The sequence below is a fragment of the Bombina bombina genome, chromosome 3 (genome assembly GCF_027579735.1).
Source record: "Bombina bombina isolate aBomBom1 chromosome 3, aBomBom1.pri, whole genome shotgun sequence".
Taxonomy (NCBI): domain Eukaryota; kingdom Metazoa; phylum Chordata; class Amphibia; order Anura; family Bombinatoridae; genus Bombina; species Bombina bombina.
In genome coordinates, this window is record NC_069501.1 from 82889890 (window position 1) to 82901582 (window position 11693).

An 11693-nucleotide genomic window follows, 5' to 3' on the forward strand; every position below is an offset into this window, starting at 1 on the left:
TTCCACCCACCAATAACATAACTGGTCATTCCAATTCATTACCAGCTGCTGATGCTTTTGTGTATAGAGTTTTTTTTTATATTTTAAAGAAGATGCCTTGAAGACCCAGGTGTTTCTTGTTTTTTAAGAGTATAATATACAGAACTCATTGACTTACCCATGCTTAGACTTTGTGGCCGACTTAAGAAACAGCGTATGCTCCTGTTTCCGAGCAAGGCTGATCGGAACAGCCAATAGAATGCGAGCTCAATCTGATTGGCTGATTGGATCAGCCAATCCAATTGAACTTGAATCTGATTGGCTGATTCAATCAGCCAATCAGATTTTTCCTACCTTAATTCCGATTGGCTGATAGAATCCTATCAGCCAATCGGAATTCGAGGGATGCCATCTTGGATGACGTCCCTTAAAGGAACCTTCATTCGGTGTTAGGACGTCGTTAGAACAGGATGGATCCGCGCCGGCTGCTTCAAGATGGACCCGCTCCGCTCCGGATGGAAGAAGATAGAAGATGCCACCTGGATGAAAACTTCCGACCCTCTGGAGGACCTCTTCTGGCCGGATAGGATGAAGACTTCGGACCCTCTTCTGGACGGATCGGATGGTACCCGGCTGGGTGAAGACAAGGTAGGTAGATCTTCAGGGGCTTAGTGCTAGGTTTTTTTAAGGGGGGTTTGGGTGGGTTAGATTAGGGGTATGTGGGTGGTGGGTTGTAATGTTGGGGGGGTATTGTATGGTTTTTTTACAGGCAAAAGAGCTGATTTCTTTGGGGCATGCCTCGCAAAAGGCCCTTTTAAGGGCTGGTAAGGTAAAAGAGTTGTTAACTTTTTATTTTAGATTAGGGTAGGGCATTTTTTTTTATTTTGGGGGGCTTTGTTATTTTTTTAGGGGGCTTAGAGTAGGTGTAATTAGTTTAAAATTCTTGTAATCTTTTTTTTTTGTAATTTAGTGTTTGTTTTTTTTGTAATTTAGTTTAGTTGATTTAATTGTAGGTAATTGTAGGTAGTTTAGTTAATTAATTTATTGATAGTGTAGTGTTAGGTTTAATTGTAACTTAGGTTAGGATTTATTTTACAGGTAATTTTGTAATTATTTTAACTAGGTAGCTATTAAATAGTAAATAACTATGTAATAGCTATTGTACCTGGTTAAAATAAATACAAAGTTGCCTGTAAAATAAATATATATCCTAAAATAGCTACAATGTAAATTATTAGTTATATTGTAGCTATATTAGGGTTTATTTTACAGGTAAGTATTTAGCTTTAAATAGGATTAATTTTTTTAATAAGATTTAATTTATTTCGTTATAATAAAATTATATTTAACTTAGTTAGGTGCATATGTCTATGGGAGGGTTAGACTTAGCTTTAGGGGTTAATACATTTATTAGAGTAGCGGCAAGGTCCGGTCGGCAGATTAGGGGTTAATACTTGAAGTTAGGTGTCGCAGATGTTAGGGAGGGCAGAATAGGGGTCAATAACATTTATTATAGGGTTTGCGAGGCAGGAGTGAGGCGGTTTAGGGGTTAATACATTTATTATAGTGGCGGCGAGGTCCGGTCGGCAAATTAGGGGTTAATAAGTGTAGGTAAGGTAGCGGCGATGTTGGGGAGGTAGATTAGGGGTTAATAAATATAATATAGGGGTCGGCGATGTTGTGGGCAGCAGATTAGGGGTACATAGGTATAATGTAGGTTGCGGCGGTGTCTGGAGCAGCAGACTAGGGGTTAATAATAATATGCAGGGGTCAGCGATAGCGGGGGCAGCAGATTAGGGGTTAATAAGTGTAAGGTTAGGGGTGTTTAGACTCGGGGTACATCTTAGACTGTTAGGTGCAGACTTAGAAACTGTTTCCCCATAGGAAACAATGGGGCTGCGTTAGGAGCTGAACGCTGCATTTTTTTTTTCAGCCCAAACTGCCCCATTGTTTCGTATGGGGGAATCGTGCACGAGCACGTTTTTCAAGCTAGCCGCTACCGTAAGCAACGCTGGTATTGAGAGTTGAAGTGGCAGTAAATATGCCTGTACGCTCCCTTTTTGGAGCCTAACGCAGCCCTTCAGAGAACTCTCAATACCAGCGTTATTTAAAAGGTGCGGGGGGAAAAAACACGCGTAGCTAATGCACCCCTTTGGCCGCAAAACTCTAAATCTAGCCGTTAGGGTTTATATTTATTTTACAGGCAACTTTGTATTTATTTTAACTAGGTAAAATAGTTATGAAATAGTTAACTATTTAATAACTTCCTAGTTAAAATAAAGACAAAATTACCTGTAAAATAAAACCTAACCTAAGTTACAATTGCACCTATCACTACACTATAATTAAATAAATTAACTAAACTAAATACAATTAAATACAATTAATTACAATTAAAACAATTATCTATAGTACAAAAAAACAAACACTAAATTACAGAAAATAATAAAATAATTTCAAGATTTTTAAACTAATTACACCTAATCTAATCCCCCTAACAAAATAAAAAAGCCCCCCAAAATAAATAGCCCTACCCTTCACTAAATTACAAATAGCCCTTAAAAGGGCCTTTTGCGGGGCATTGCCCCAAAGTAATCAGCTCTTTTACCTGTAAAAAAAGAAACACACCCCCCAACATTAAAACCCACCACCCACACAACCAACCCTACTCTAAAAACCACCCAATCCCTCCTTAAAAAAACCTAACACTAACCCCTTGAAGATCACCCTACTTTGAGAAGTCTTCACCCAACCGGTCCGAAGTCCTCCACAAAGCCGGCAGAAGTGGTCCTGCAGACGGCAGAAGTGGTCCTCCAGATTGGCAGAAGTCTTCATCCAGGCGGCATCTTCTATCTTCATTCATCCGGCGCGGAGTGGCTCCATCTTCAAGACATCCGACGCGGAGCATCCTCTTATTTTGATGTCTTCTTGCTGAATGAATGTTCCTTTAAAAGACGTCATCCAAGATGGCGTCCCTTGAATTCCGATTGGCTGATAGAATTCTATCAGCCAATCGGAATTAAGGTAGGAAAAATCCTATTGGCTGATGCAATCAGCCAATAGGATTGAAGTTCAATCCTATTGGCTGATCCAATCAGCCAATAGGATTGAGCTCGCAGGCTCCTATAGACATATGCACCTACACTCAACCACACACAGGCTCCCATAGACATATGCACCTTCACTCAAACACACACAACACTCAAACACTCACATGCTTCCAAAGACATATGCACGTTCACTCAAACAAACACACAGGCTCCCATAGACATATGCACCTACACTCAAACACACACACTCACATGCTCCCATAGACATATGCACCTTCACTCAAACACACACACACAGACTCCCATAGACATATGCACCTTCACTCAAACACACACACAGGCTCCTATAGACATTTGCACCTACACTCAAACACACACACACAGGCTCCCATAGACATTTGCACCTACAGTCAAACACACACAACACTCACACACTCACATGTTCCCATAGACATATGCCCCTTCACTCAAACACACACACACAGGCTCCCATAGACATATGCACCTACTCTCAAACACACACACAGGCTCCCATAGACATATGCACCTTCACTCAAACACACACACAGGCTCCCATAGACATTTGCACCTACACTCAAACACATACACACAGGCTCCCATAGACATTTGCACCTACAGTACAATCAAACACACACAACACTCAAACACTCACAAATGGCTCCTATAGACATATGCACCTTCACTCAAACACACACACACAGGCTACCATTGACATTTGCACCTAAACTCAAACACACACAGGCTCCCATAGACATTTGCACCTACACTCAAACATACACACACAGGTTCCCATAGACATAAGCACCTACACTTAAACACACACACAGGCTCCCATAGACATATGCACCTTTACTCAAACACACACACACACAGGCTCCCATAGACATATGCACCTACACTCAAACACACACAGGCTCCCATAGACATAGGCACCTACAGTACACTAAAACACACACACAGGCTTAAATAGACATATGCACATACACTCAATCACACACACAGACTCCCATAGACATATGCACCTACACTCAAACACACAACACTCAAACACTTACACATGCTCCCAAAGACATATGCACCTTCACTAAATAAACACACACACACACGCTCCCATAGACATATGCACCTACCGTACAAACACACACAACACTCAAACACACACACAGGCTCCCAGAGACATTTGCACCTACACTCAACACACACACACACAGGCTCCCATAGACATTTGCACCTACACTCAAACACACACACAGTATACTCAAACACACACAAGCTTCCATAGACATATGCACCTTCACTAAATAAACACACACACACACGCTCCCATAGACATATGCACCTACACTCAAACACACACAACACTCAAACACTTACACAGCTTCCCATAGACAAATGCACCTACACTCAAACACACATAACACTCAAACACTTACACAGGCTCAGATATACATATGATCCTACACTCAAACACACACACAGGCTCCCATAGACATATGCCCCTTCACTCAAATACACACACAGGCTCCCATAGACATTTGCACCTACACTCAAATACACACACAGGCTCCCATAGACATATGCACCTTCACTCAAACACACACACAGGCTCCTATAGACATTTGCACCTACACTCAAACACACACACACAGGCTCCCATAAAAACATTTGCACCTACACTCAAACACACACACAGCTTCCCATAGACATTTGCATCTACACTCAAACACAAACACACAGGCTCCCATAGACATATGCACCTACACTCAAACACACAACATTCAAAAAACATTTACACAGGCTTCCATAGACAGCACCTTCATTCAAACACACACACACAGGCTCCCATAGACATATGCACCTACATTCATTTACACACAGACAGGCTCCCATATACATAGGCACCTACACTCAAACAAACACACAGGCTCCCATAGACAAATGCACCTACACTCAAACACACACACAGGCTCCCAAAGACATATGCACCTACACTCAAACACACACAGGCTCCCATAGACATATGCAGCTACAGTACACTTAAACACACACACAAGCTTCCATAGACAAATCTCACCTACACTCAAACACACACACAGGCTCCCATAGACATATGCACCTACAGTACACTCAAAACACACACACAGGCTTCTATAGACATATGCACCTACACTCAAACACACACAGCACTCAAACACACAGGCTCCCATAGACATATGCACCTTCACTCAAACACACACACAAAGGCTCCCATAGACATATGCACCTTCACTCAAACACACACAGGCTCCCATAGACATATGCACCTACAGTACACTCAAACACACACACAGGCTTCTATAGACATATGCACCTACACTCAGACACACAAAACACTTAAACACACACACAGGCTCCCAAAGACATATGCACCTACACTCAAACACACACAGGCTCCCATAGACATATGCACCTACAGTACACTCAAACACACACACACACGCTTCCATAGACAAATCCACCTACACTCAAACACACACACAGGCTCCCATAGACATATGCACCTACAGTACACTCAAAACACACACACAGGCTTCTATAGACATATGCACCTACACTCAAACACACACAGCACTCAAACACACAGGCTCCCATAGACATATGCACCTTCACTCAAACACACACACAAAGGCTCCCATAGACATATGCACCTACAGTACACTCAAACACACACACAGGCTTCTATAGACATAGGCACCTACACTCAGACACACAAAACACTCAAACACTTTCATAGGCTCTCATAGACATATGCACCTTCACTCAAACACACACACACAGGCTCCCATAGACATATGCACCTTCACTCAAACACACACAGGCTCCCATAGACATATGCACCTACAGTACACTCAAACACACACACAGGCTTCTATAGACATATGCATCTACGCTCAAACACACACAGCACTCAAACACACAGGCTCCCATAGACATATGCACCTTCACTCAAGCACACACACAAAAGCTCCCATAGACATATGCACCTTCACTCAAACACACACAGGCTCCCATAGACATATGCACCTACAGTACACTCAAACACACACACAGGCTTCTATAGACATAGGCACCTATACTCAGACACACACAACACTCAAACACTTACACAGGCTCCCATAGACATATGCACCTTCACTCAAACACACACAGGCTCCCATAGACATATGCACCTTCACTCAAACACACACACACAGGCTCCCATAGACATATGCACCTTCACTCAAACCACACACAGGCTCCCATAGACATATGCACCTACACTCATACACACACAGCACCCAAACACTTACACTGGCTCCCATAGACATATGCACCTACACTCAAACCACACGCACAGACTTTAATAGATTACTTCTGTTATCTATTTTGCTTCATTCACTTGAAATCCTTTGCCATAGGCATATGCACCTACAGTACACTTAAACACACACACAGGCTTCTATAGACATATGCACCTACACTCAAACACACACAACACCCAAACACTTACACAGGCTCCCATACAGGGAGTGCAGAATTATTAGGCAAATTAGTATTTTGACCACATCATCCTCTTTATGCATGTTGTCTTACTCCAAGCTGTATAGGCTCAAAAGCCTACTACCAATTAAGCATATTAGGTGATGTGCATCTCTGTAATGAGAAGGGGTGTGGTCTAATGACATCAACACCCTATATCAGGTGTGCATAATTATTAGGCAACTTCCTTTCCTTTGGCAAAATGGGTCAAAAGAAGGACTTGACAGGCTCAGAAAAGTCAAAAATAGTGAGATATCTTGCAGAGGGATGCAGCACTCTTAAAATTGCAAAGCTTCTGAAGCGTGATCATCGAACAATCAAGCGTTTCATTCAAAATAGTCAACAGGGTCGCAAGAAGCGTGTGGAAAAACCAAGGCGCAAAATAACTGCCCATGAACTGAGAAAAGTCAAGCGTGCAGCTGCCAAGATGCCACTTGCCACCAGTTTGGCCATATTTCAGAGCTGCAACATCACTGGAGTGCCCAAAAGCACAAGGTGTGCAATACTCAGAGACATGGCCAAGGTAAGAAAGGCTGAAAGACGACCACCACTGAACAAGACACACAAGCTGAAACGTCAAGACTGGGCCAAGAAATATCTCAAGACTGATTTTTCTAAGGTTTTATGGACTGATGAAATGAGAGTGAGTCTTGATGGGCCAGATGGATGGGCCCGTGGCTGGATTGGTAAAGGGCAGAGAGCTCCAGTCCGACTCAGACACCAGCAAGGTGGAGGTGGAGTACTGGTTTGGGCTGGTATCATCAAAGATGAGCTTGTGGGGCCTTTTCGGGTTGAGGATGGAGTCAAGCTCAACTCCCAGTCCTACTGCCAGTTTCTGGAAGACACCTTCTTCAAGCAGTGGTACAGGAAGAAATCTGCATCCTTCAAGAAAAACATGATTTTCATGCAGGACAATGCTCCATCACACGCGTCCAAGTACTCCACAGCGTGGCTGGCAAGAAAGGGTATAAAAGAAGAAAATCTAATGACATGGCATCCTTGTTCACCTGATCTGAACCCCATTGAGAACCTGTGGTCCATCATCAAATGTGAGATTTACAAGGAGGGAAAACAGTACACCTCTCTGAACAGTGTCTGGGAGGCTGTGGTTGCTGCTGCACGCAATGTTGATGGTGAACAGATCAAAACACTGACAGAATCCATGGATGGCAGGCTTTTGAGTGTCCTTGCAAAGAAAGGTGGCTATATTGGTCACTGATTTGTTTTTGTTTTGTTTTTGAATGTCATAAATGTATATTTGTGAATGTTGAGATGTTATATTGGTTTCACTGGTAAAAATAAATAATTGAAATGGGTATATATTTGTTTTTTGTTAAGTTGCCTAATAATTATGCACAGTAATAGTCACCTGCACACACAGATATCCCCCTAAAATAGCTATAACTAAAAACAAACTAAAAACTACTTCCAAAACTATTTAGCTTTGATATTAATGAGTTTTTTGGGTTCATTGAGAACATAGTTGTTGTTCAATAATAAAATTAATCCTCAAAAATACAACTTGCCTAATAATTCTGCGCTCCCTGTAGACATATGCACCTTCACTCAAACACACACACACAGGCTTCCATAGATATATGCACCTTCACTCAAACACACACAGGCTCCCATAGACATATGCACCTACACTCAAACCACACACACAGACTCCCATAGACATATGCACCTTCACTCAAACACACACACACACAGGCTCCCATAGACATATGCACCTTCACTCAAACACACACACACAGGCTCCCATAGACATATGCACCTACACTCAAACCACACACACAGGCTCCCATAGACATATGCACCTACACTCAAACCACACACACAGGCTCCCATAGACATATGCACCTACACTCAAACACACACACAGGCTCCAATAGACATATGCACCTACACTCAAACACACACACACAGGCTCCAATAGACATATGCACCTTCACTAAAACACACACACCACACACACAGGTTCCCATAGACATATGCACCTACAGTACACTTAAACACACACACAGGCTTCTATAGACATATGCACCTACACTGTCTGAAACACACATACTCTCATAGACTCATGTACCTACACTCAAACACTGGCATCATGTAACACCCACAAACATGCATATACAGGCAACCTCATGCTTTGAAATACAAGTTTTTGGGTTAAAGGTTTTGGAGGGATAATTATTATAATGCTAACAGTTGCTGAATCAATAGTCAGATGAAGTAGGAGTTATGAAAGGTTGTAAAAATGTTGTAATTAGAAGCTCTTTACTGTTCCTTCATTATAGTGTTATCGTTTTTATCATTTTAAAAACACTCTTCTAATGCCATAATAAATATTTATTCATGTGATTTAAAAACTGGAAAAATGTACCATTCTATAACAAGACAAACACATTTTAATGTTTAGTATCATTATATAGGTCCCTTGAGCTATGAGCATTACGCTATCTATTAGAGAAATAAGTACATTAAAGGGACATGAAACCCAATTTTTTTTCTTTCATGATTTAGAAAGAGCATGCAATTTTAAACAACTTTCTAATTTACTTCTGTTATCTATTTTGCTTCATTCACTTGAAATCCTTTGCTGAAAAGCATATCTAGCATAGGCTTAGTAGCTGCTGATTGGTGGCTGCAAATAGATGCCTCATGTGATTGGCTCACTCGTGTGCATTGCTATGTATTCAGCAAAGGATATCTGAAGAATGAAACATATTAGATAATAGAAGTAAATTGGAATGTTGTTTAAAATTGTATTCTCTACCGGAATCATGGAAAAAAATGTTGGGTTTAGTGTCCCTTTAATATATGTTTTCAGAATCCCCAAACCCCTTTTTTTCACAATACTTTTGTTGTTTGACTTTATTTGCTTTTGATGACACTTGGCAACTTGTAGGGGTTACAGATCAGACTACAGCCCCTCCCCCATTTAATCTAGTGTTTTAGGTTTGTCAACTTTTCCTGCTGAACGCGCTTCGAGCAATAAAGATCACTAGAAACAGGGAGGCAGATAACATACGGCACTGAGAGGGAGATATGTAGTGTAGGTTGAAGCGTGTGTAAGATCCGATCAGGGCACTGCTGCGTGGCTTGCAACTTCTATGGCACATAAAGTGTTAGTACAGGTCTGACCCCACATACCAGACATCCACCCCAAGTGCACAACAACAGCCAGATCTCTCTTGCTCTCTCACCTTCCCTATCACAACTCTATATACTTGTGGGCTGTCTGCACAACTCTCCAGGCTCCTGTATAGATTTACACTGCCAGCAAGCTTGCTTCCCATTAGATCTTAAGGGAACCAGGGAAGAAGGATACAGTGCACTGCACTGATAAGTGTTGTACAAATGTATAAGTCAAGGAGAGATTATATTATTATAATTATAGTGTATATAAAATAGAATAAAGCAAGCTTTTTTTGCCCACTGAGATTTTAGCTGTAGACATTTTTTTTTAATAAAATTAAATACATGATTTCCACTTACCTTTTCAGATCCGGTGCCATCCTCTGCAAACTGCAAGCAATCTGACACAGACTCAAGCAGAGGTGAAGATTGCTACATTTCCAGCCGCTTCTTAAAGTTACTGCGCTAAATAGCTAGTGCCGGTTAATGCAACGAACACTCCTATCATCTTAACCCCTTAAGGATCAGACTATTTTTCCATTTCTTACCCTTAAAGGGACAGTTTACTCAAAAACATTTCCCCATTAATCTGTTCCCAATGATCCACTTTACCTGCTTGAGTGCATTAAATTGTTTACAAGTATTTCCATTACCCTTATATTGGCATTTGAAATAGTTAATGTAGCCTGTGGTATCCACACCTATCCTTAAAGAATTTGGCCTCAAGACCAAGCTGTGTTAACAAAGCCAGTCGAAGAAATTACACTCCTAGTGGGTTATTATTATTTTTATTATTATTAGTAGTATCAGGTATTTGTAGAGCGCCAACAGATTCCGCAGCGCTGCTATAGAAGAGATAAGGTAATAAAATTTTAATTTTTCCATTGTTCTCTTCAAGTATTGGTGATTGGTTTATGGACAGAAATAAGACAAAGAAGCAGGTATATGTACACAATGTGATAAAGTAATGAGATCTGAATATACCTACAAGCTCAACCCATTTTATTAGGTTGTGGCTTCAAAACACAAAATCAGCTAATTCATATACACAAATAAACATTAAAAAAGCAAATCTCATACATTTTATACTCTGCTGCAGCTGGTAAAAAAGTATTTGGAAACACATTAAGAGAAAAACACTTTTATAGTATGCTGTCCCTTTAAGGACCAGGGCTGTTTTTACATTTTTGCAGTGTTTGTGTTTAGCTGTAATTTTCCTCTTACTCATTTACTGTAGCCACACATATTATATACTGTTTTTCTCCCCATTAAATGAACTTTCTAAATATACCATTATTTTCATCATATCTTATAAGTTACTATAAAAAATTATAAAATATGATGAAAAAATTGAAAAAGAATATTTTTTTTCTTACTTTGACCCCCAAAATCTGTTACACATCTACAACCAAAAAACACCCATGCTTAATATTTTCTAAATTTTGTCCTGAGTTTAGAAATACCCAATGTTTACATATTCTTTGCTTTTTTTTGCAAGTTATAGGGCAATAAGTACAAGTAGCACTTTGCTATTTTTAAACCATTTTTTTTTTCTTCAAAATTATCGATAGTTACATTGTAACACTGATATCTGTAAGATCAGATCTCTGGATAATTTCATACATCTGCCCCAAATGACCCCAAAATACTGTGTAGTGTATCTTATTAAAAACATAGGTAGCATTTTGGTGTTAAATTCGGTGAAAAGTGCCTGTACATTGTGGTCTAAGGGAACTGTTTGTTCCCAACAAATATATATGTACAGTATATGCTTATATGCATATATATTTATGTGTTAATATGTTAATATACACATATAAACACATAAATATATATATATGTACATAACCATATACATATATATTTATATTTATCGCTGCACTACTTACCCACTTCGTTGTGCTGAAGTTCTGATGCTGTCTCTGACGGCATGAGAACGAGGCT

At 40.3% G+C, this 11693-nt stretch overlaps 1 long non-coding RNA gene across 1 annotated transcript in view; it reads left to right on the top strand.

The window, feature by feature from the left end:
- The window catches only part of LOC128651499 (uncharacterized), a 61926-nt gene that overhangs the window by 46223 nt on the left and 4010 nt on the right, over positions 1 to 11693 (top strand). The window contains exon 3 of the long non-coding RNA XR_008401099.1: positions 10118 to 10171. This is a non-coding gene — a long non-coding RNA (uncharacterized LOC128651499). The remainder of the gene's footprint in view (positions 1 to 10117; positions 10172 to 11693) is intronic.